This window comes from Sapajus apella, unplaced genomic scaffold, assembly GCF_009761245.1.
Source record: "Sapajus apella isolate SASKATOON/1434 unplaced genomic scaffold, GSC_monkey_1.0 scaffold1, whole genome shotgun sequence".
Taxonomy (NCBI): Eukaryota; Metazoa; Chordata; class Mammalia; order Primates; family Cebidae; genus Sapajus; species Sapajus apella.
The window spans coordinates 24,668,435-24,695,022 of NW_022436941.1; the positions used below are offsets into that span (position 1 = coordinate 24,668,435).

Consider the following 26,588-nt stretch of genomic DNA (forward strand, 5'->3'; position numbering starts at 1 on the left):
TGTTACCCAGGCTGGAGTGCAATGGCGCAATCTCGGCTCACCGCAACCTCCGCCTCCTGGGTTCAGGCAATTCTCCTGCCTCAGCCTCCTGAGTAGCTGGGATTACAGGCACGCACCACCACACCCAGCTAATTTTTTTTTTTGTATTTTTGGTAGAGACGGGGTTTCACCATGTTGACCAGGATGGTCTCGATCTCTTGACCTCGTGATCCACCCGCCTCGGCCTCCCAAAGTGCTGGGATTACAGGCTTGAGCCACCGCGCCAGGTCCAGTTTTTGTTTTTAATTCTGTTCATGTGGTGAATCACACTTATTGGCTTTCCTATGTTCAATCATCCTTGCATCCCTGGAATAAAAACTAATCAATTGTTATGAGTTATCTTTTTGATGTGCTGTTGCATTTGATTTGCTAGTTTTTTTGTTTTTTGTTTTTGTTTGTTTGTTTTTTTGAGGATTTTTGTGTCTATGTTCATCAACGCCTATAGTTTTTTTGTTGTGTCCTTGCCAGATTTTGGTATCAGGATAATACTAGTTTCATTGAATGAGTTAGAGATGAGTCCCTCCTTCTTGATTCCTGTGAACACTTTCAGTAAGATTGGTACTAAGCTCTTCTTCGTACATCTGGTAAAATTTGGCTGTGAATTTGTCTGGTCCTGGGCTATTTTAGCTGATAGATTTTTAAAATAGTGATTCAATTTCATTACTTGTTACTGGTCTGCTCAGGATTTCTATTTCTTCCTGGTTCAATCTTGGGAGATTGTATGTTTCTGGGAATTTTTCCATTTCCTTTAGGTTTTATAATTTGCATGCACAAAGATGTCCATAGTAGTCTCTGATGAGCTTTTATATATATTTCTGCGGTATCAGTTGTAATGTCACCTTTATCATTTGTGATTGGCTTATATGAATCTTCTCTCTTTTCTCTGTTAGTCTTGCTAGTGGTCTATCAATTTTGTTAATCTTTTCAAAGAATCAACTTTTCATTTTGTCAATCCTTTATGTGACATTTTGTCTTAATTTCATTTAGTTCTGCTCTGATCTTTTTTCTTTTCTTCTACTAGCTTTGGGTTTGTTTCATTCTTGTTTTTCTAGTTCATTGAGGTGCAATGCCAGGTTGTTAATTTGAGATTCTTTTTGATGTAGACATTTAATACTATAAACCTTCCTCTTATCACTGCTTTTGCTGTATCACACAGGTTTTGGCATGTTGTGTCTTTATTTTCATTTGTTTCAAAAATTTTTTGAATTCTTCCTTAATTTTGTTGTTTGTCCAAAAGTCATTAAGGAGCAAGTTGTTTAGTTTCCATCTACTTGTGTGGTTTTGAGAGTTCCTTTTGATATTGATTTCTAATTTACTTCCCTGTAGTCTAAGAAGATGCTTAATGTGATTTCTATTAATATTTTTTAAATTTATTGAGACTTCCCCTATGGCCAAGCATATGGTCAATTTTTAAAAATGTTCCAGCCAGGCATGGTGGCTCACACCTATAATCCCAGCAGTTTGGGAGGCTGAATCACTTGAACCCAGGAGGCAGAGTTTGCAGTGAGCCAAAATCACAACACTGCACTCTAGCCTAGGCAACAGAGTAAGACACCATCTCAAAAGAAAAGAAAATGTTCCATGCACAGATGAGAAAAACATATATTCTGTGGTTGTTGGGTGGAATGTTCTGTAGATGTCTATTAGATCCATTTGGTCAAGAGTCTAGTTGAAGTCCAGAGTCTTTTTGTTAGTTTTCTGTCTTGATGAGCTGTCTAGTGTAGTTAGTGGGATTTTGAAGTGTCCCTCTATTACATTATGGCTGTCTAACTCTTTTTTAGGCCTAATAGTATTTGTTTTATAAATACGGGTCCTTCAGTGTTGGATTTGTATATATTCAGGATAGTTAAATCTTCTTGTCGAATCGAATTATCATTACATAATGCCCTTCTTTGACCTTTTTGTTTTAAACCATTGTTGGTTAAAGTCTGTTTTACCTGATAAAAGAATAGCAATCACTCTCATTTTTGTTTTTGATTTGTGTGATATATCTTTTTCTACTCCTTTGCTTTAAACCTGTGAAAGTCTTTACACATTAGATGGATCTCTGGTAAGCAACAGGTGGCTGAGTCTCATTGTTAAATCCTATTTGCCAATTTATATCTTTTACGCAGCACATTTACATTCAAGGTTAATATTGATATGTGGGGTTTTGTTCCTGTCCTAGTGTTCGTAGTTGCTTTGTAGTCTCAAATGTGTAATTGTTTTATAGAATCTGTGAACTTCGTATATGTGCTTTTATGGTAGCAATTATTGCCCTTTTGCTTCCTTGTTTAGAACTCCTTTGAGTATTTCTTGTAAAGAAAAATTATTTTATACTCTATAAACTTTACCATTTCTGCTGCTTTTCATTTTTAAAGGTAGATCCAAATTATCCTTTAGTATTATTTTCCATTTTCCTACAGAACTTCCTTTAAGATATCTTATGGTGTAGATCTGCTGGCAATAAATTCTCTTTGCTTTTGTTCACTTGAGAGTCTTCAGCTTTCATTTTTTAAAGATATTTTTGTAGACACAGAAGTCTGAGTTTTCAGGAATTTTACAGCACTTTAAGATGTCATTCTTATTGCACTTTGGCTTGCATGGTTTCTAATGGGAAATCTACCAAAATTTTTATCTTTGTTCCTCTCTATATGCTTCATAATTTCTAAGAAATTGAGACACACACAGATATGTGCTTAATATAAGAAGCAAACAAAGCAAATAGAAAAAGAGATACTAAATTAAGATGAACAAAACCTAGCTGTAAGCATTCCAGGAATGCTTATAGCATTTAGAAAATTCCTACTTTTAGAAAATCAAATTTTATAATTTAGAAAATTTTAAGAATTTTTAGATTTAGATTTAGAATTTTTAGATTCTAGAATTTAGAACTCTAAAATTTTTAGAAATTTTTAGAATTTTAGAAAATCTTGGAATTTTAGAAAATTTAGGAATTTTAGAACTCAGAATTCTAAATTCTAGAATTTAGAATCCCTGGAATAAAATCCCTAGAAATTATTTTAATTATAAAATAGAATTAAATTAGAATTAATTTAGAATTTAGAACTTTTAAAAACTTCTTTTAGAAAATTCCTAATTTTCTACTCTCCCTGTTTTAGGTGTTTTAACACCCATTTTGGGCTCTTCATGCCCAGGATAAAAACGTCAGAAGCAGAAAGGCATTTTTTTTTTTTTATCTGGACCCCATGCTGAAGGTCATGGCCATGTCAAAATAAGTTTCTACTTTTCAGAACTAGGAGACTTTGTAACTAGGGTTGTGGAGCCATGCCTTGCCTGCACACTACTCAACATCATTAAACTGGCATATCATCACATCACAAATTCCAAAGTCAGATAATAAACCCCCGGTGGGGTTAGTAACTGAGATGGTGATCTTCACAAGCCCACCTACCATGCAAAACCAATGTTCTGGCAAATGCATCTTTCCACTTCCTCTGTTAACATACTGTGCCTTATCTGGCAGTGCTATTTCCCATTGATTGCCCTTAGAAACACTGAGCGGATTTAGTAAACAGCACTGACAGGCTCTTCCCCTCACATAGGTAGAGTTTTTGAAACTTCAATATGTATTTCAGGAAAAATAAATTATTTCCTTCAATAATACAGAACTTTCTGGGAATGATTTTTACTTAACTTTTAGCATATCTATGAAGAGGCACAGCTATAGCAAACATTTAGAGATAACCTGTTTTTCTCTTATAATTTTTTCATGTAAGTGTGCATATATTGTGGAAAATTACAAAACAAAAAAAATGTCTATCACACTAACATAAATCTCTCTGAACACTTTGGGGTATTTCCCTCCAACTATTACTTGTTCATCCATTAACAAAAGCCAACAACAACAAACACAATCATAGTATATATAAAATACAGAATTCCTTTTCATTTAACTTATATAAGCATGCCTCATGTTACTGTTTTTCATAAAGATTATTTCATTTCTAATATTTGTATAATAGATTTTTTGTTTAACCATTCTTCTACTGTTGTACATTAGATTATTTCTAAGTATTTGTTAATATGAATAAAGCTACGGATATAAAATCAGGTATATTTCTAGTTCCAAAATTATATCACTTCCCTAGAAATGTAATTACAAGGTATTACAATGTGACTATTTCTACTTCTAGGTAAATATCACTCAGTTGTCTTCTATCTATGGGTCAATTAAAAATATTTAACACCTAGTATGAATAGAGGGCAATCAGAACAGACTTCTACTGTCAATAACCAATCCAGGAGTCTTAGGGCACACTACTAGAATATTAACCTGCTTGTGCTAATTTACAAGCCCACCAACTTTAAACCTTAACAGCACTGAGTATGATAAATAAATCTCTCTAATTGAAAAAGGGAGAAATCTCTATTCTTAAAATACTTTATTTGAAATTATTGCGGGTACAAAATAGTTGCATATATTTGTGGGGTACACGTGATGTTTTGATATAGGCATGCAATGTGTAATGATCAAATTAGGTGACTGAGGTATCCATCACCTTAAGCATTTATCATTTTTTTGTGCTAGGAACATTTCAATTCTACTCTTTTCATGATTTTAAAATACAAAATATTGTTAACTATAGTCAACCTAATGTATTTCTGAACACTAGGTCTTATTCATTGTATCTAACTATATCTTTGTACTAATTAATTATCCTCACTTTATTCCCTCCTACCCACTATCCTTCCCAGCCCCTAGGAACCATTATTCTACTCTCAATCTCCATGAGAGTTTTTTATGTTTGTTTTTTAGCTTCCATATACGAGTGAGAACATGCAATATTTGTGTTCCTGTGCCTGGCTTATTTTCACTTAACAAAATACCCTCCAGTTCCACGTATGTTGTTGCAAATGACAGAATTTCATTCTTTTTATGGCTAAATAGTCTGTTGTGTATATGTACCACATTTTCTTTATCCACTTATCCACTGAAGGATACTGACACCCAGGTTGATTCCAAATCTTGGCTACTGTGAATAACGTTGCAACAAACATGGAAGTGCAGATGTCTTTTTGATACGCTAATTTCTTTTCTTTTGAAGATATACCCAGCAGTGTGATTACCAGATCATGTGGTAGTTCTATTTTTAGTTTTTTGAGGAATCTCCATCCTTCATAGTGGCTATATTAATTTACAATCCCACCAGCAGTGTATGAGGGTTCTCCTTTCTCCATATCCTTGCTGGTATTCATTATTCCCTGTATTTTGGATAAAAGCCACTTAAACTGGGGAGAGATAATATCTCATTGTGGTTTTAATTTGCATTTCTCTGATAATTAGTGATGCTGAGCATTTTTCATATACTTGGCCATTTGGATGTCTTCTTTTGAGAAATGCCTACTCAAATGGTTTCCCCATTTTTAAATCAATTTGTTTGTTTTCTTTTCCTTATGGAATTGTTAGAGCTCCTTATATGTTTTATTATTAATCCCTTGTCAAATATTTTCTCCAATTCTGTCAATCATCTCTTCACTTTACTGATTGTGTCCTTTGCTATATCAGTAGCATTTCCATATGTCAATAGTGAACAATCTGAAAAAGAAACCAAGAAAGAAATCTTATTTAACTACAGATAAAATGAAATTCCCAGGAAGAAACATAATCAAAGAAGTGAAAAATCTGTACAATGAAAACTAAAAAACACTGATGGAAGATATTGAAGTGAACACACACACACACACACACACACACACACACGAAGGAATAGTCCACATTCATGGACTGGAAGATTCAATATTGTTAAAATGTGCATTCTTCAGATTCAATGCAATCACTATCAAAACACCAATGACATTCTTCACAGAAATAGAAAAAATAGGCCAGGTACAGTGGCTCACACCTGTAATCCCAGCATTTTGGGAGGCTGAGGTGAGTGGATTGCTTGAGTTCAGGAGTTCGAGACTAGCCTAGGCAACATGGCAACACCCCATCTGTACTAAAAAAGTACAAAAAAATCAGCCAGGCATGGTAATATGCACCTGTAGTCCCAGCTACTTGGGAAGCTGAGATGGGAGAATCACACGAGCCTGGGAGGTTGAGGCTACAGCAAGCCAAGACTGTACCACTGTACTCCAGCCAGGACAACTGAAGTGAGACCCTGCCTTTAAAAAAAAGAAAGAAAAAATTCTAAAATTTACATGGAACCACAAAAGACCCAGAATAGCCAAAGCCATCCTGAGCAAAAATAATTAAACTGAAGGAATCACATGCCTGACTTCAAATTATACAATGCTATATAACAAAAATAGCATAGTACTGGCATGAAAACAGACATAAAGATCAATGAATTAGAACAGAGAACCCAGAAATAAATCCATGCACTTACAGTCAACTGATTTTCAACAAAGTTGCCAAGAACATACATTGGAGAAGGGACAGTCTGTTCAATAAATGGTGCTAGAAAAACTGGATATCCATATGCAAAAGAATGAAAATAAACCTATATCTCTCACCATACCCCCCAAAATAAAATCAAAATAGATTAAAGACTTAAGTCTATCATCTGAAACTATGAAACCACTAGAAGAAAACACTTGGAAAACACCCCAGGACATTAGTCTGGGCAAAGATTTCTTGAGTAGGGCCTCAAAAGCATAGGCAACCAAAGCAAGAATGGGCAAATATGATCACTTCAAGCTAAAAAGCAGCTAATCTTTGTTAATCATTACTATTTTAATTTTTAATTTCAACCTTACTAGTAAGGTTGAAAAATAGTTTTTTTCATACCTATTGGATTCTTTGGAACTTATGTCTTCATTGCATTCCTTTGTGCATTCTGTTGATAAAACTCCTAATGTTTTATTTATATATCATAGAGGCTGTAGTAGTTGCACAGTAGTTAAGAAATCAGGTTCTGAAATTAGGCAAACAGGAGTTTCTATCTTCAAATTATGGATTTCTAGCTAAGTGACTGTATTAGTCCATTTTCTCTCCGCTGATAAAGACATACCTGAGACTATGAAGAAGAGGAGGTTTAACTGGACTTACAGTTCCACATGACTGAAGAGGCCTCAGAATCATGGTGCAAGGTGAAAGGCACTTCTTACTTGGTGGCAGCAAGAGAAAATGAGGAAGAAGCAAAAGTGGAAAACTCTGGTAAACCCACTGGATCTCGTGAGACTTATTCACTATCATGAGAATAGCATGGGAAAGACCAGCACCTATGATTCAATTACCTTCCCAGGGTCAGTTCCACAACACATGGGGATTCTGTGAGACACAGTTCAAGTTGAGATTTGGATGGGGGCACAGAGATAAATCTCATCATTCTGGCTATGGCCCCTCCAAATCTCATGTCCTCACATTTCAAAACCAATCATGCCTTTCCAACAGTCCCCCAAAGTCTTAATTCATTTCAGCATTAACCTAAAAGTCCACAGTCCAAAGTCTCATCTGAGACAAGGGAAGTCCCTTGCACCTAACAGTCTGTAAAATCAAAAGCAAGATAGTTTACTTTCTAGATACAATGGGGGTACAGGTATTGGGTAAATACAGCCATTCCAAATGGGAGAAACTGACCCAAACAAAGGGGTTAGAGGGCCCATGCAAGTCCAAAATCTAGTGGGGCAGTCACATTTTAAAGCTTCAAAATGATCTCCTTTGACTCTAGGTCTCACATCCAGGACATGCGGTGCAAGAGGTGGGTTCCCATGGTCTTGGGCAGCTCCAACCCTGTGGCTTTCCAGGGTACAACCTCCCTCCTGGCTGCTTTCACAGGCTGGTGTTGAATGTCTGAGGCTTTTCCAGGTGCATAGTGCAAGCTGTCAGTGGATCTACCATTCTGGGGGCTGGAGGACCATGGCTGTCTTCTCATAGTTCCACCAGGCAGTGCCCCATTAGGGATTCTGTGTGGGGGCTCTGCCCCCACATTTCCCTTCTGCACTGCCCTAGCAGAGTTTCTCCATGAGCACCCTACTCCTGCAGCAGACTTCTCCCTGGACATCCATGCATCTCTATACAGCCTCTGAAATCTAGGCAGAAGTTTCCAAACTTCAATTCCTGACTTCTGTGCATCCACAGGCTCAACACCATGTGGAAGCTTCCAAGGCTTGTAGCTTTCCACCATCTGCAACCACAGTCCAAGCTGTATATTGGCTCCTTTCAGCCATGGCTGGAATGGCTGGGGCATAGGATACCAAGTCCCTAGGCTGCACACAGCATGGGTACCCTGGGTCTGGCCCATTAAACCACTTTTTCCTTCTTTACCTCCAGGCCTATATGGAAAGGGCTGCCATGAAGATCTCTGACATGGCCTGGACACATTTTCCCCATGGTCTTGGGGAGTAATATTAGGCTTCTTCCCACTTATGCAAATTTCTGCAGCCAGCTTGAATTTCTCCCCAGAAAATACGTTTTTCTTTTCTATCATATAGTGAGGCTGCAAATTTTCTGAACTTTTATGCCCTGCTTCCTTAATAAAACTGAAAGCTTTTAACAGCACACAAGTCACCTCTTGAAAGCTTTGCTGCTTAGAAATTTCTTCCACCTGATACCCTAAATCATCTCTCTCAAGTTCAAAGTTTCACAAATCTCTAGGGCAGGGTCAAAATGCCACCAGTCTCTTTGCTAAAATATTACAAGAGTCACCTTTGCTCCAGTTCCCAACAAGTTCCTCATCTCCATCTGACACCACCTCAGCCTGGACCTTATTGTTAATATCACTGTTGGCATTTTGGGCAAAACCATTCAACAAGTCTTGAGGAAGTTTCAAACTTTCCCACATTTTCCTATCTTCTTCTGAGCCCTCCAAACTATTCCAACCTCTGCTTGTTACCCAGTTCCAAAGTCGATTTCACATTTTTGGGTGTCTTTTCAGCAATGTCCCACTCTGTTGGTGCCAATTTATTGTATTAGTCCATTTTCATGCCTGTGATAAAGACATACCCAAGACTAGGAAGAAAAAAAGGTTTAATTGGACTTACAGTTCCACATGGCTGTGGAGGCCTCAGAATCATGGTTGGGGTTGAAAGGCACTTTTTACATGGCAGTGGTGAGAAAATGAGGAAGGAACAAAAGTGGAAACCTCTGATAAACCCATCAGATTTTGTGAGATTTATTCACTATCACAAAAATAGCACAGGAAAATTGGTCACCATGATTCAATTACCTCCCCCTGGGTCCCTCCCACACATGTGTGAATTCTGAGAGATACAATTCAAGTTGAGATTTGGGTAGGGACACAGCCAAACCACATCAGTGACATTGGGCAAGTTACCTTACCTCTTTGCTTCTCAGAGTCTTCACATATAAAATGAGTATATTAACAGTACATAGCTTAAAGGGGTTTTAAAGAGGATTAAGATAATCCTGTAAAAGCTTAAAACAGTGGCTAGCAAATAACGGATGTTAGCTATATTCTCCATTTGCATAAACTCTAGGTACTTAAGGAGCGTGAATGCTCAGAAATAAAAATAAAATCCTAAGCCCCACAACTGACTGAACAGAGCCCCTTTTGACCAAGAGGACCCCTGAGAAACCTTGAAAACTCAGTTCCTGGCCATGATGGGATGAGAAGTTGGACATGCCTCAGGATGTCCCTTTCTTATTAACCTTTAACCAGAATTATTTCCTAAGGAGTAAGCAGATGCCAATTCTGAAAAATAAGAAGCAAACAACTTTATCATCTTTAGCCAATCATCTGAGGCAACAACCTGACTCCTTCTCCCTCTTTGCAGTTTTGACATAACAGCTCACCAGTTTCACAATGCACTCCTTCCTCAAAAGTGACCACCATCTCTAGACCAGTTTTGGCTAACAGATTAAGAATGCACAGTGAGGGTTTTTTTGTCTTTTGCTTCACCTTTTGACATCAGAGGGCTGAAAATTCCACCCTCCTTTCATGCTAACACTGCTATTTTTTGAACATGCAACCCATGAAGAGGCATGAAGCTCAATTGTGCATTTGCATGTTTCTCCTTTCATAAATCCTTTGACTGTTTCTATAGGTTATTAAATATGTATAGTTGAAAACCTTGCTCAGCATTAATTCCTGTTCCTTCTACTCTTCCCTCAAAGTGCTTGCTTTTGGCTTCTGCCAAAGGCTACACTTCCCAGCCTGTGGAATGGCCAGCCTAAAACCCTTTATGAAAAATAAAGCTCTCCTTTCCAAATTTATCAACCTTGTGATTCTTCAGTTGGCAATGCTAAATGAATTGGTTCTTTCAGGAATAAACAGATAGTAGGAGAAAGCTGAAGGTTCAACATGGTGGAATTGGTTGATAGGCCAACATATAGGTATTCACATCACAGAGAAGTTGACAACTCTTCTGTTTGTTTTGCCTTACCCTCATTTTGTCTTACCTCCATTCCTCCACCCCTACAATCTCAGGCTACAAATTTACTGAAAAGAGTGTATAGGAAACAAAGGTTATTTTTTCCTTTCAGACTATCCTGTCACTTAGGCACATTCCTCTTAAGCAAGAAGGAGACTGAAGAATATTTCTCTAGAGAAACTGAATAGCTTCAGAGAACACATCTCCAGAAACTGACTCTTGGAGACCCTGTCTTCAAAAAAGGCAGTTTTAGCTCATCGTGTTACTGGACAATGAAAACCATCTAGCACCAAGCATAGGCCACCAGACATTTGAGAAAAATCTTTAATATGAAGGAGAGCGACCAATTGGCATTAAATTTAATACCAACTTGTTGGTATTAAAACAGAGTACACAAACATAATCCTAATAAGCAAGGGTGTCTCGCTATCAGATGCTTTCAAAATACAAACAAATTTTTAAAAAAACATCCTAATTCCAAATGTTTTTAACTTATCAATTAACTATCATAAATTAATATAATCTATTTACTCTATGTGGATCAACTTAATGCTTTTACTTGAATATAGATCTTAGGATAAGTCTCTCTTCACTAGGAAAATATTAAAATAAACTTTGTACTTTTTCCTGAAAAATAAAAGTTCATTGTCAGATGACGTTATAACTGTTCCTTTTGGAAGATTAAATTATTTCAGCAAAACTAGAGATTGTGTTTACTTTGGCAAACTGGGGTAAAACAAGCAATCTTCAAAGGTGCTCAGAATAAATGTTTTGTGGACGGAACTGAGAGATGTTTGTATCAATTGATTAGAGAGGTCAAGTACTAGATACTAAGGGGAAAAGCAGAAAAGTTATGAGCATCTGCACAGATGTCTTTTCATAATAATTTCATTCATGAAGAACAAAAGTGGAAAAATCAAAAACAGGAAGACACTTTTAATTTTTAGTACATAATTATTTATGTCTCAAACCACAGGAATATAGTTCAGCTTCCTTTTGCTGGACTGGAATACATTTGAAGATGTTATTTTAGGTGATCCACTCTGAACAATGCATTCTCAGAGCTTAACATGATAACTACCTCCTTAACAATACCATGATTCATTTTCAAATTCTAAGCCAGAGTTTAGCCTTTCAATGAAGTTTTCTTGGAAATTAGAGAAGTCCTAAAATTGTGGTTTCATGATGTTCTGTTCTATGCTCAAAGCTGGAGCTGAACTGCAGAATCTCAATGAGCTGTGAGGTATCTTGTAAGTAATTTATCAACAATAATAATTAAAATCTCAATGTGGGATTAGGAAAAAAGTGAGATGATATAAAAATCATCTAGGCTTTTAGAAAGGAGTTTTCTTCCCCTAATGCAAGAATCTAGTTTAACATTGCAGATTTCCCCCACACATTATAACTTCTTGTTTTCCAAACCCAAGACACAGATGACTAATATTAAAAGATAATTGCAGAAGGATGATTAAACGCAAGAGTGGATAGGAAATTTCAACACATTTTTTGAACACTTCAACAAGCTTAGGATGCCAAAGCTCCATTGAGGAGAAGGGCAATGAGAAGCAGGGACCTCTACCTCTAGAGAACCCCAGAAAGGCTTAGGATTTGGACATATCTGTTTCTATAGAAGGCGGCAATATGCTGTGGGAATAGAAACAGGGGACTTGCTTGAACACATATGGAGCAGCTTGACTCCCCACACAACCTTTTATTCATTTTTTATGTCCCACAGACTCCACATTGCAGCCCTACCCACCTGCACACATACACATAAACTGGGGATTTGTTCTTTGGCAGAAATGAACGGAAATGGCTCTGATCTCAAGACACTGCACCCAGCAAAGGGCAAGGGTAGGCCATGGGAAGGGAAATAGGAAGACTGAACACACACAAACTGAAGTCTGGGCCCTCCTCTCATTTTAGCAGATGGCAATTTCTTCCTTGAAAATAATCCACAAACCTAGGAGTCCTCCTTGATGCCTCTCTTTCTCCTATACTTCACACCCATTTTACCAGGAAATCTTGATAAAGTAAATTCAGAATCTGACTACTTCTCATTGCCTTTATTGTGGCCACCCTGGTGCAAGCCACCCTCTGGTTTTTTCCTGGATTACTGGAACAGCCACCTAACTGGTCTCCCTGATTCTAATGCTGCTTCCTACAGTCTATTGTCAACATAGGTGCCAAGTAATTCCTTGAAATCTGAGGTCAGAGCCTGTCATGCTTCCACTTCAAAGCATATAATAGCACCATGCTGTCTTCAGGAAAAGCCTTCCCATCACTCACAAGGTCTTCTTTTCACTTCTTCATCCTCCTCTCCCCTTCTTTCCTCCTCAATTATTCTCCAACTACTATGTTAACATTTTTTGCTGTTCCGCCAGTGTAACAAATCTCCTTCCACCTCAGGGCCTTTGTATTCACCATTCCTATTCCTCTGACTCAATTGCTCTAACTCTCTTGCTTTCATCAAGTCTTCTTGTTCAAAAATTAGTTTCTTAATAAGGTCTATCCTGACTATCCTATTTAAAGTTGCAACCATGTAACACTCCTAATCTCCCTTAGTCTGCACTATTATTTTTCTTTTTCTATAAAACTTATCACCTACTAGGATACTATTTAATTTTCTTATTTCTTGTATCTACTGCTTATTGTCTGTCTCCATGTTGCTAGACTCTAAGCTCCATGAGTACAGGGATCCTTCCCTATTTTGTTTACTGATGGATTCAAAGTGTGTAAAATAGTGCCTGACATGTAATACATATTCAGCAAGTATTTGCTAGTGAAATAATGAATGGTGTAGTGAAAGTCTATATACTGAATGGAAAGGCTGACTTTCTTTATCCTGGTTTGCTCACAAAATTCTAGCAGGCTGCTATATATCCCAGACACAGGTGAGAGGAGCTTCTCCTTAGAAACTAAACAATTCAGAGAGAAGACTTCTGGCAAAAGATATTTGAAGGAAAGAGCAGCTCATGCATGTCTTGATGACCACTGCGTGAAGGACACTAGTCATCCTATCCCTGCTAGACTTCCTCCCCACCTTGACACACAAAACTTCTAATTGGCCATGTAGAACCTTGTTCTTATATATGAATAGTAGCTAAGAATTGCTGATTATTTGAAAAAAACCCTCCAACATGAAAGAAAAAAAAAACAACAATTGAACAGCAAAGAGGAACTAAGAGGAAATAGAAAATGTGAGAAGCAAAAGTTAATGTTTTAACTCTGCAATTAATATTGCTATGGAGATAAGAAATAACATTGTGAACATAAAACAAGAATGAAAATAGAAACAGTAGAAAATCAAGATTAAGCTCTTGGAAATTAAACATATAATAGCTGAAATGAAATATTTAGTGTAAAAAAATTTAGACATTAAAATCAAAGAAAAATCCTAAAAGAGAAACAAGGTGTTTGAAGAGATAGAAAACTAGATAAGAAAATCAGAGGATTAGAAAGAGAATTGAGAAAATAAAGAAGACAATTACTGACACATTCATATAAATCTAGTTTGAACGTGCATATTGTATGACCAGCAAAATCAATTGAAACATAACAACAACTCAAGGCCTACACCAAGGCATTTCACTGTGAATTTCAGAGCACCAAAAATAGAGCACCTTCAAAAGGACCCAGAGAAAGAACAAAATAAACAAGAATCAGAATGGCATCAGACTCACCGTAATATTGCTAGAAGACAGAACAAAATTCAGCAGTTCCTTCAAAATTCATAGTGAAAATTATTTTCAAGCTAGAATTCTATATCCAGCTAAAGTATCAATCAAGTATGATAGCAAGGTAAATATCTGAAATTTTCAGATATTTCTTTCTTCGAAAGCCAGTGAAAAATGTGCTTCTCCACACACAGCAGAAAGGCAAAGACATCGGACTCAGGAAACAAGGGATCCAACATCCTGGGGGTGAGGCTGTGCAGCCCACCTAGAGAGAAACCAGCCCAGCAGTGTGGAAAGCTGTGTCAGTTGTAGGCGATGTGAGGGGTGGGGTGATGGCAGAGTTATCCAATGCATTCTATCCTTTAACAAACACTGCTGCAAGTTTGACAACTCTACTGGACCTTTTTAAGAAAATTGCAATGAATACCTGGAAATGAATGAAAACAAGAAAATGAAAAAACAAGCCAACATTAACTCCAGGAAGAAGAAAAAATTTATCTAAAACCAGAAATATATTCGTGGCTATACTGTTGGCTTAGCGGTGAACAATGAATGTACCTATATATCATTACAGTTTTAACCTAAACTGTGGCATAATCATATCAGGTAGATGGGAAGAAAGGGACTTAAAAAGGGTGGTGTAGAAGAGATCTTAATTCACCATTTGATGTAACAGAATTTCAAAAGGTACTTTCTAAAACTGACAAATCAAAAATAGCAATCTATGCCTAGTATTTAGATATTTGGAGGCACAGTGGGAACAAACAACTAAAACAGCCTTGGGGAGGGTGTGTAGAGGGGGTCTGGTAAAAAAAAAATTACTGTTTTTTATTATAAGCTTTTTTAGTATTTGATTTTTTAAAATTATGTATGCACATTAGCAAAAATATAAATTAATCTCGAAGTTAAATAAGTACACAAATCTATGCAAGTAATGCATGCTTATTAAGAAAATGTAGAAAATAGCAGAAAATCCGGGATTGGGGAAATAAAGCATAGTATCACAACCCCCAAACAATCATTGTAAAAGTTTGTTGTATTTACGTCATCTTTGATTTTTAAAAAGCACTGTAACTAGATTTTATATACAATTTAAATCCTGCTTTTTTTTTAAATAGCGTCATTCCAAAAAACGGTTTTTCTCAAGTATTTTAGTAGCTTTGTAACATTCCTCTGATCTCCATTCTAAGTCCAACAAGAACGTATCATCCCCACTGAATCTTAGTATTCACATGGACAGCAAATGTATCTCCAAACAAGAGATCACCGGGATGTAGGGGTAGCTCCTTTTAAACAAATTAAAATCTTCCATCAGGGAAAAAGCCGCTTGAAAACTGAACATAAACTACCGCCAGTAAAAAGGGAAACTTACTGGCTCATGGCACTGAAAAGCCTACTTCACACAGAACATAGAAGGCAGTAACTGGGAACCACTTCAGCTTTCCATACCAGACCTATCTGCATCTACACCCATCTTTTCTTCTCTCCGCACACAACAAATAACATGTGCTTCTTGTCTAAGTTCAGTTCATTCACTTAGGCTCTGAATCTCATTCTCTCACATTTTCTTGGAAATCTTTTGCTATCTATTAATCTTACTCTTTCTCACTTTTACTCCTACTCTCTTCCCCGTCCTCTGCCACTCTCTTCTCATTTAAACATGCTGACATCTGTAGGGTTTTTTTGTTTTGTTTTGTTTTTTTGAGACAAGGTTTCACTCTGTCGCTTAGGCTGGAGTGCAATGGCATGATCTTGGCTCATTGCAGCCTCCACCACCCAGGTCAAGCAATTCTCTTGCCTTAGCCTCCCAAAGATGCTTCCTTGATCTGTGCATGCCCCTCTATTATTCTATCTCCTCTATAGCAGAACTTCTTTAAAGAGTATGTGCTTTTGTTGTCTCTATTTTCTCACCTGGTACTCTTCAAATTATCCCCATTGAAATTCCAAACCTATGATCTCTTGAAACGTCTCACCCTAAGGTCACGATAATGTCCATGTGGCTAAAGTCGAAGTTCCCACCTTACTTGGCCTCTGCAGCATTCATCACAATGAATCACTCCCTTCTGTTTGACTTCTGAGACCGTCTCCCCTTGGTTGATTCTCTCCTTTCTGGCCCATGTTTTCAGATACATTTGTTTGCCTTTTCTTCTACCAAACATTAAATAAAGGAGTTATTCAAGGCTTGGTCTTGGGACATATTCTCGTCTGACTCTGTGCTCTTTCCCTGTCCCATAGGTTCAGATATCACACATATGCTGATGAATCCTACATTTTTATGTCTGCAAACTTAACCCCTATATCCACTGGCTCCTTGGCATCGGTGCTGACTGTGTCACAGGCTCCTCAGTCTGAATTGCACTCAGTTCTTTCTCTCAACCTCTCACCCCACAATATCTGCTGCTCTTCCAATTCTTTTAATGTTTTCTGTCTTGGGAAATGGTATCTCCCTTCCCATTCCCAATTGCTCAAGCCAGAAAGTTGGGAGTTAGCCATGTTTCCTCCCTGTTCTTCACTCCTCACATGGAATCAGTTGCCAAGTTTATCAGTTTTACCTCCAAAATACCTCTTTAACATTCTCTCTCCTAGGGGCCTCAACCCCCCACCCCCTCCAGGCTAACATCACCCCTGACATGGCGCACTGCAAAAGCCTCTTAACTTTTCTCCTGATATGGGGTTGCTTATTGTGAGGCCCATCTTATCCGCAGGACTGTTTTACTCCATGAAAACAAAGATAAGAGCTGTCCTATTCATCACTGTATTTACTGTTCCTGTTACACTGCTTGGCATAGTATGTGCCTAATAAATCTTTGATAAAATTTGGGAAAGAATATAAGATTCCTGAATTCCAGTTAACTACAATATCACTTTGGGCAAACACATCTTCTACTCAGCCCCAAATCCAAAGCAAGAAAAAAAATCTTCCCAATAATGAGAGCAAAGATGTTACAAATTTATGTACTTGGCATCACAGCAGTCCTATGAAGGTATCTTCAGAAACTTGGAGCACAGGAGGGAATGTTTGTGGATGGGGAAATCATATTACTTGCCCCTGTCACACAGCTGGTTGGTGGAAGAATAGTATCTAGAACTCCAGGCTTCTGGCTCCCATTCTAGTCCCTTTTTCCCTCATTGCCACAGATAGGACATATTAATGCAGCAGTATACGTAAAATTAATCTTACTGCCTAAGAACCTTATTTATTTAGCTTCCCCTGGAATTACCAATATATGTAGTAGAAGAGCATATATATTGCTATCTCATGTGGAGTTCTTACTATGTGCTATTCACCTTAGCAAGCACTTTTATGCATATGCATTTCATTTATTGCTTATAACAGTTGTACAGGCCTTTGTTTTTATCTCCACTGTACAAGAATGGAAACTGGGGCTCCATGAACTTTAGCAATTTGCTCAAAAATACAGAGCTGAGAAAAGGCAGAGTCAGGATTTAAATCCAGGTTTCCGAGCCCTGCCTGAAGTCCATCCTACCTCTATCACTTAGCATGCATCTCTTAAGAACCATCCTGTTTATTTACTAATGTTTGAAAATGGCATTTAAATGAAGCAAAAAGAAACATTTAAAGTGTGTGGAATATGCTCTTTTTTAAAAAAAATAAAGGCTATTTTTTGATATCTTCAAGTCTTTCATTATTCTTACTGACCTTTAACTGACTTCCTCTTTTTCTTGTAGTTACCTGATTTCAGGCTCTGCCTCAGCCATTCTCCTTCATCTCCAGTTACACTATCAGTTCCACTTTCTCATGATGGCAGCATTCTAGGTTTGTTTTGTAGCACGCAGTTAATCCGACGGGGCAGTTTAAAGCATTCTGTATTACCAAAGAAGTTATGAAAGACAAATGTTGTGTTTCATGGCCCTAATAAAAGGGACATAAATCCTTAAACCACCAAAGCCTGGAGAGTAAATGGTAGCAGCTGGGGATATGTAAAAGGGAAAGTTAGATTTTGCATATTTTCCATGGGAGTTTTAAAAAATCACCTCAATTAGACAACTCATGGAGTCTGTGGAAACATTCCAGTGTTATTACTGACTTCATTTGTGCTGGCCTGTGCCATCTTGCTTAATTCTACCTAGGACTAGCCAGCTAGTTTGGCATCATCTCATTCCAACAGGGCCATTCCCTTCCATTTATTAGTATGTTTACCAATAGTCACTTGGGGAACTGTTTCTCTTTCTGTCCCTCCAGGGTTCAACATTAAAGTTGTGAAGAAAGCAGCAGCTAATTCAGCTTGGTTATCATAAAAGTCCAGGAGAAGCACTATGAAAAGAAAACTAAATGACAAAACAAAGTAAATAATCTCCCAGCAGAGAGATCCTGGTGAAAAGCAGTTTGATCCACTGGCCAATGATGTAACCTGGGGAAAATTTTGCCACAAGTATTTGCTAACTACTGAGTTTAATTAAAGTAGCTTTGTTGACCAAAACCACAATCCACTATTAAAGGTTTGTGTGAAAAGCACTGGGAATGAGATCTGTATTTTGTAATAACTATGAAACTATAAGTACCTTCATGGGAAAAGTGTAGCTACTGCCTTTTTTGCCACATTGAGGTCCCTCTACTTGCTCTGTCAAGACAATTTACTTTAATTAGAATTGGAATTTCATTTGGGTTTCTTTAGACACAATTATCTATTCAGAAATATTTATTATATATATACCAGATTCTGGGTTGGGGAAGTCAAGACATGTACACAAGTAATTATAATACATGATTAATGCAATTGTGATCAGAAGACTATGAGCTATATTTAATACCAAAGAAGTACAAAGCACTCTGTGGACAGGAACCTTCACTGGCTATCAGACAGATGCCGGGAGAGGCCTAACTGCATAATAGTTAAGCAAATAGACTTGGGAACTGGGCAGACCTGGATTCAACCTGTCTTGCCATTAATCAGTTGTGTTGTCTGGGACAGGTTTATTGCCTTCTCAAAGATATAATTTCCTCATTCATAAAAGGTAGACAAAATGCTACTTACTTCACAGGATGCTTATGAAGATTAACTGAAATAATCTAGATTAAGAGTTTCACATAATGCCTTGTCCACAGCAGTGCTAAAGATATAGTCCTACTAGTGTTATTGAGCTTGATGTATCTGTTAGGATTATCTGGTTTAATCAATGAAGACTGACTTTGGCTAATATAAACAAACAAACAAATAAAAAGGAATTGATTAGTACTGTCAACCTAATAACAGAGAGGGGCTTTTTAATAGAAAAGATATTTATTTGGGAAAGAGCATTGTAGTGGGAATATGCATGCCACAAGAACTTTGTTCATATTTAGGGAGGTAAAGGAAGACAAAGCTTTTTAAAGGAAAAACAAGAAGGGTTACATAATTGTTTTAAAATAATTATCTTTGTCTATGAAGACCAATAACAAGGGTGATGACAGTCTGAGGTTGGACGGGAAGTTGCTGGGCAGATGTCCTTGTAGATGTATGTAGATGTATATAAAATTAATGGGGAGTCTCTTTGGGAGACCACTGTCACCATTTTTCAATCCTGTATCACTTGTCTCAGATTTGCAATCCAGGGAAAAAGTACAAGACTGACCTACATCTTTAACACATGATTGGCCACACCCACCCCTTGGACATGGGAAGGAAGGGGCAAAAAATCAGAGAAATCTTTTTGAAAGCTATGTTGTTTTCTGATCAAGGGAAAGGGAAGAGGGTTGAGGAGTCTAATGCTGAGGAGGCAAAAGTAAACAGGCAGCGTCACTGCAAAAGTGAGCAGGAAAAAGTAAGGAGGGTGAGCGCCGTCTGGAAGATTTATCAGGGAGGAGGATCTGTGCTGAGTAGGACTACTGGGGCTAAATTTTCCAGGGGTACCTGGAAAGCTAACAAGAGTTGTTCAGAGATGAAGTAATAGCAAGTTAGAAGCCACTGAAGAGATCTGAGGAAGACTAAATGGAAGTGAAAATATATTTCTTATATAGAGTTGGGCAGGACTGCAATGTGCTCTGGAAAAATAAGAAGCAGATTTGACTCCAGAGTTCTGTGTGAGATGATGAAGAGCTAGACTGAGGTGGCTACATCAGGAAAGGAGATGACCTAGGTAAGAGAGATTCTGCCTTCTTTTAGAGGAAAATAGTTTTATAAAAGGCAACGGCATAGATAGAATTAAAAGATCAAACGATAACAAGTGTTGGAGAAGACGTGCAGAAATTGGAATCCTCATACACTGTTCATGGGAATGTAAAATGACACAGCTACTTTGGAAAACAGGTAGCTGCTCAAATGATTAGAGTTACCATATGACCCAGCAATTCCACTTGTAGGTCTGTGTGCAAGAAAAATGAAAACATATCCACACAAAAATTTGTACACTAATGTTTATGGCAGCATCATTCATGATAGCCAAAAAGTGGAAACAACCCAAATGTCCATCAACTGAGGCATGAATAAACAAAATGTGGTATATCCATACAATGGAATATTATGTGGCCATAAAAAGAAATTAGTGCTGGTATGTGCTATAACATAGATGAACCTCAAAAAATTAGGCCAAGTGAAAGAAGCCAGTCATGAAAGACCACATATTGCGTAATTATATTCATATGAAAATCCAGAACAGGCAAATTATAGATAGAGCATATAGGTTAGCTGTTGCTTAGGGCTGGGGTAGAGGGCACAGGAAAGCATGAAGCTAAAAATATGGAGGTTTTTTTTTTTGAGGTGATGAAAATGTTCTAAAATTGACTATGGTGATGGTTGCACATATCTGTGGTTACACTAAAAATTGTTAAATTGTATAACTTAAATGGGTGAATTGTAGGATATGTAAATTATATCTCAATAAAGTTTTTTTTTTTTAAGTCAACAGCGCTGGGCAGAGTGGCTCACATCTGTAGTCCCAGCACTTTGGGGGGCTGAGACAGGAGGATAACTTAAGCCAAGGAGTTTGAGACCAGCATGGGCAATATAAAGAGATCTTGTCTTTATGAACATTTAAAAATTAGCTGGGCATGGTGGCATGTGTCTGTAATCTCAGCTACTTGGGAGGCTGAGGCAGGAGGATCTCTTGCGCTATGATCACTGTGATTACAATGAGCTATAATCATGCTGCTGCATTCCAACATGGATGAGAGCAAGATTCTGTCTCAAAAAAAAAAAAAAAAGTTAACAAGGTGTGGCAGTTTGGTGCAATGGGAAAAGAAGTAAAGGAAAGAGTCCAAGCTATTTCCAAGGCAACCTATTTGGACCAGTGGGAGAAGGGGGCTTTAAATGTGTTGTCTCTGCAGTGATGGTGAAGGAGACACGTTGTTTAGTGAAGTGACCAGAAAACAGTGGCATGAGACTGCTCTTCCTACAGAAGGCCTGCTGGGGTCCCTGCTCCTTGGGGACCTGGGCTTGTTTCAGAATGACAGAACACATCAGGGACCAGATTTCAGAGGCTACTACAACCCCACAGAAGTTTAGATGTAGACAGAAAGTTTCCACTTTCCCAAGAGGACTAAATAGCAGGTTATTTAAAATATGATGTTTCGTTGCTGCAGGACTTTCTTGAATTTTATCTGTTGAATGCAGATCCTAGCTGGCTTTCCTCAATATATGCATTCCCACTGAGCTAACCCCCTGTGCTGCATATAAGTTCTGCTAATAATTCTTGCAGTAATTTCAAATGTAGATTTTCACTTTTACTATTTTACCAAATGTTTGAAATACAAAGACAGTTCATACCAACAGCCCAGGCCTGCCCAGCCCCATCAGCATCGCCCTACAACTCTGCACAGACATTCAGCTTGCTTTTTTGTGACTTTGCATGATCTGTACAATTGTTCTTGTTGATTCTAACGCATTTATATTTGTGGAACAATATCACACATATTGGATGACTTCATCCTGTGTGTTTCTAGCCTTCTTCTATCTGGTTTTCCTTCTTTGTGACAAAAATCCAAGGGAAGCTAATAACTAATAGTGCCTAAAGAAAATGATAGGAAGCCCCACATGGTGATCTGAAGATGCTTGTTAAATCAGGTCACTAACCAATCTCTACATATTGTGTAAACTTTGGAACCACACATCTATGTCATATTGGGTCTGACATAAGAAATGCTATAATGATTTTTTCCTACTGTAGTTGTGCTCCTTGATAAAAAAAAATCACCTTTCTCTCTATTAAGGAATCAAGTAAATCTGTACAGTAATGAATGTTTTAAGATCTGAACCTGGCACTTGATAAACATTGTCTTGTTTAATTCTCAGAGAAGAGGAAACCATCCCAGAAAAGCAAAAGAAGTTGCCCAAGTTTACTCAGCCAGGTTTTGAAACCAGATCTGTTTACAAAGATGAAAACGCTACATACTGTCATTCCAATTTGATGACATCCTGGAAAAACCATGAAGACAGTAAAAACATCAGTGGTTTATAGGGGCTGTGGGAGGGACAGATGAATAGGTGGAGCACAGAGGATGTTTAGGGCAGTGAAACAACTCTGTATGACATTATATTGGTGGGCACACAGCATTATACATTTGTCTAAGCCCACACTTGGTATGGAACAGACCATACCAAATGTGAACCCTGATATAAACTATGAACTTTGGATGATCGTGATGTGTCAGTGTTAGGTTCATAATGAGAGAGGTTACAAATGTGTGGAAGTAGGGGTATATGGGAAATCACTGTACCTTCTGCTCAATTTTGCTATGAACCTGAAATTGTTCCAAAAAATAAAATCTATTTAAAAAAATAAAGACTGGGCTGGTCGCTGATATATTACAATGGCTTCAACTTCTTTTTTTTTTTTTTTTTTTTTTTGTTGAGACGGAGTTTCGCTCTTGTTACCCAGGCTGGAGTGCAATGGCGCGATCTCGGCTCACCACAACCTCCGCCTCCTGGGTTCAGGCAATTCTCCTGCCTCAGCCTCCTGAGTAGCTGGGATTACAGGCACGTGCCACCATGCCCAGCTAATTTTTTGTATTTTTAGTAGAGACAGGGTTTCACCATGTTGACCAGGATGGTCTCGATCTCTTGACCTCGTGATCCACCCGCCTCGGCCTCCCAAAGTGCTGGGATTACAGGCTTGAGCCACCGCGCCCGGGCTTCAACTTCTTAATACTTCCATTAGTGTTATATCCTACAGTCAATATTGCCAAATAACTCACTCACTTCCTTCATTTTGAAGACAATGCTCATTTAAGAGGAAATATAATCCATAAGTTTCTGGTTCCCTTATACTTGAATAATTAACAATATGTTCTTTTGCAATAGGTACTACATGTACAAATGTCTCTGGAGACTTTTTTTTCCCATGAGGACAGGAAGCTGCATTTGGACAAGCATAATCGCCAAAAGTTTACAACTTGAAAATTCAAGCCCATAAGGTTTAAATTCCAAATTTTCCCAATCCTTATTCTGAAAAGACCCCAAAGAGCAATAATAACAAAGAGCTGGCAAGTATTCATACATGACAGCTGGAAAAGAGGGGTGGGGGTGGAATGAGAGAAGAGGACAATGACTGATGTGGACACCATGGGGAAGCCAGGCTTTGCAGGGCCCTTTGACAAACCACGAGGCACGGTGTCCTTCGAGTCCGATGTTCTTGTTCTGGAGTTAGCAGGGGCAGTAGCAGCCAGAAGAACACCCCAGGCACCATGAGGGAATTCTTGTTGGAAACATAACTAGACTTAGATCCATATTTTATATAACACTGAAAAATCTGCAGCTGGACCCTAAGGCTTTTATTTGTTCAAATGTTACATATAAAGGTCTTTACTTTTGCTAGCCTATGACAGAACTTCAACCTGGGATATAGGTAAAAGAGTATGGAAAGCTTATTTTTCATAGTCAGTGGATTAAACAGTAACTCCCTTGATTATACCAATATAATGTAGTGACTACTATGTTTATTTTGATCCTGATTTAGAAAAGACTGAGGATTTTCTAAACATCATCAAACGGAAATTAAATTTTATTAGCTTGAAAAATTCAAGAGTAAATAAATTGTTCTTAAAATCACTGAAATATAAATATATCCTATCGTTAATTGCAGATAATAAAGAATAAAGACTAAGTATGTATGAAATCTGACCAAGTGGGCATTCTCCTGGAGAAAAATTAAAATTACATGAATCCTAGTTAAAGGAATCATGTTAGAGAATTAGTTGTGGAAGTAACAATAAAAACATCCATGATGGGATTCTGCTGTGACATCATGAGCCTTGGGCAACATAAGTGAACATGAAATTACTGTGGCCTAGACAAATTCTACATGGGGCAGTATGCCCTGAGTCTTATATTACTCACATATATTGTTCTGTAAAGTACTACTCCTGGCTTCTTTACCAAGGAAAGATGTAATGTCAGGAAGAGGGAGTTGGAGTGTGGGAAGAAGGGAAAGCGCAAGGAGGCTATAGGAACCAAGGAAGGCAGGAAGAGAAAAGATATTTAATGCAGCTTGAACGATGTCTATCCATTTTGTTTTCTCATCACTTCAAACCCATGGTCTTCAAGTACATTGGAATAGAAGAAGAGAGATTGTGCAGGAAGCCCACAGCTCTTAACTTCCTTAGCCCAGAGGTGCCATACATGACTTCTACTCATAGTCTATGGGCCGGAACTAGTCACATGTCCCATCTTAACTGCAAAGGAGACTGGGAAATGTAGACAAGTTCATGGACAATTGGTGATCCCTAGCTGGTTCCACCATAAGCAACTACCTATCTGTGCCTGTACTTTGACTTTCTTTGAGTCTCCTTGGTGTCATTTCTTGCTAATTCATTGAATTAGGTCTGCTATCTCTCAACAATTCCCAACTCCGAAAAATGAGTCAAAAATTGAGGGAGGTCACAGAAGAAATTACGGTACTAGAAGTCTACCACATACACACCACACTGGGCTTGAGCTATAATGATGGGGAGCAAACAGAGAGCTCCCTTCAGTGTCTCTGTGTCATTTATGCCATCTCTGGATCAGGTAACATGGAAATTGAGAAAAAATCGTTCCAACAGATGCTCAATTCTCATTGACCTTTTCCATTTTTAAAGATGGAAAGATACATTCTTTTTACTGGAAGAGAAGCCTGGCAGAGACTTCAGGTACAACTTAATGGAAGGAAAAATAAACCCCCTGAGGATGGTGTTCAGGAACGTATGGATGCAAGACTACATAAGCATGTGCCACATAATTCTGTACGTCTCATTCATGCAAGAAGTTGGGCTGCAATGCTGCAGAGGGTATACCCCTATGATGCTACCTCACATTGTCCAATGTTGAGAGTAAACAGAATTAGAGATCAGCAATAAAATTAACCCATTACTGCCTGTCAACTCAGCCTGTACCACAAAAACTCCCTACTGCTCCCTAAGCTACTGTAACGCCAAGTGGGGCCACTCTGAAAGAGCAGAGAGAGGGCTGGAAACAAGGAAATTGAGGCTCTGTGCTTTCTATCTGGCCTAACAAACATGGAAGCTGAGAGCAGCGGTAAGTAACCCAGAGAGGAAGCCTGAGGGCTCAGGAATTCCGCTACCACCAAATGTTGACCTTAAAGGTATCTATATGTCCGGGCCTTTGAATATATCCAGTCTTTGTGCACAAATGAGGTCACATGTATGGTAATGCCCCAAAGATACCACTTCGCCCACTTGCTAGCAGAAATTCCAGTGTTTTCTGCCCAAGAGTTCTCTGGCCCTGGATATCTTCCCAGCGGTATTGTCAATAGGAATTAGAAATTTACTGCCATCATCAACACTACTCCTCCCAAAATGATTCTGGAATAGGCTCCTTGAGGCTAGTGAGGGCCAGGGCTGGGTGCAGAAGTTGTACATTCTTGAATGACCCAAATTTTCCGATTCATTATACGTATTTGATAAATGTGGAGCATGCGGTATAGTAAGCTGAATGTTGCAGGGCTAGTTCTTCAGAAGCAGATGCTGATATGGAGTTTGGGGTGCAAGATGTTTATTAGCAATCAACACCTATGATGGCCGGAGGGGGATTAAAGCAGGAATAGGTAGAGGGAGAAGTCAACAGCAATGTAGGTCAACCCAGCAGGGAGCTTTAGAACGGATGTGGTCCTTCAGAGTTGTCCCAAAACAAATATCCAGGGCTTTATATTCCTGAAATACATGGCCTTGTTCAGTCACCAGATGCACAGTGTCCAAGATGGGCATGATCTTGGGCAAAGTGACTCTCTGCAGCTGAGGCAAAACCAGAAGAAGCTAATAGCTGGAGCCTGTTTCTGATTGTACGACTCATCACTTGTCAGCAAATCCTTCCTTGAAGAGGGATCTCGATGATGCATACCTGTGTCTATCACATTGATGGATTAGTCCAAATCAAGGAGGGAGGTATGCAGCTTTATTCCTTGTCCCATTCAAGTCTTTTATTTTCTCATCTCTTGAAAAGGAAGTCAGAATCGCAGACATGAGTGCCTTTGCTTGTTAGACAGCGAGACTGAGCTTGCCACTAACATTTATCTATCCATCCAGCAAGTAAGCATTTATGGAGCATCTATTCTGTGCCAGACACTGTGTTCAGTGCTGGAGATTGAGACGTAATAATTGACCTCAAGGGCTGCAACTAGCTGAGCAGATACCTCATGGATAGGCTTTCCAGTCACATGGATTCC

The 26,588-nt window shown here is 38.3% G+C and overlaps 1 long non-coding RNA gene across 1 annotated transcript in view; it reads left to right on the forward strand.

Moving 5' to 3' along the window:
• The window catches only part of LOC116548655, a 45,632-nt gene extending 27,164 nt beyond the window's left edge, over positions 1-18,468 (forward strand). The window contains exon 2 of the long non-coding RNA XR_004267496.1: positions 18,199-18,468. This is a non-coding gene — a long non-coding RNA (uncharacterized LOC116548655). The remainder of the gene's footprint in view (positions 1-18,198) is intronic.
• Positions 18,469-26,588: the final 8,120 nt, after the last annotated feature.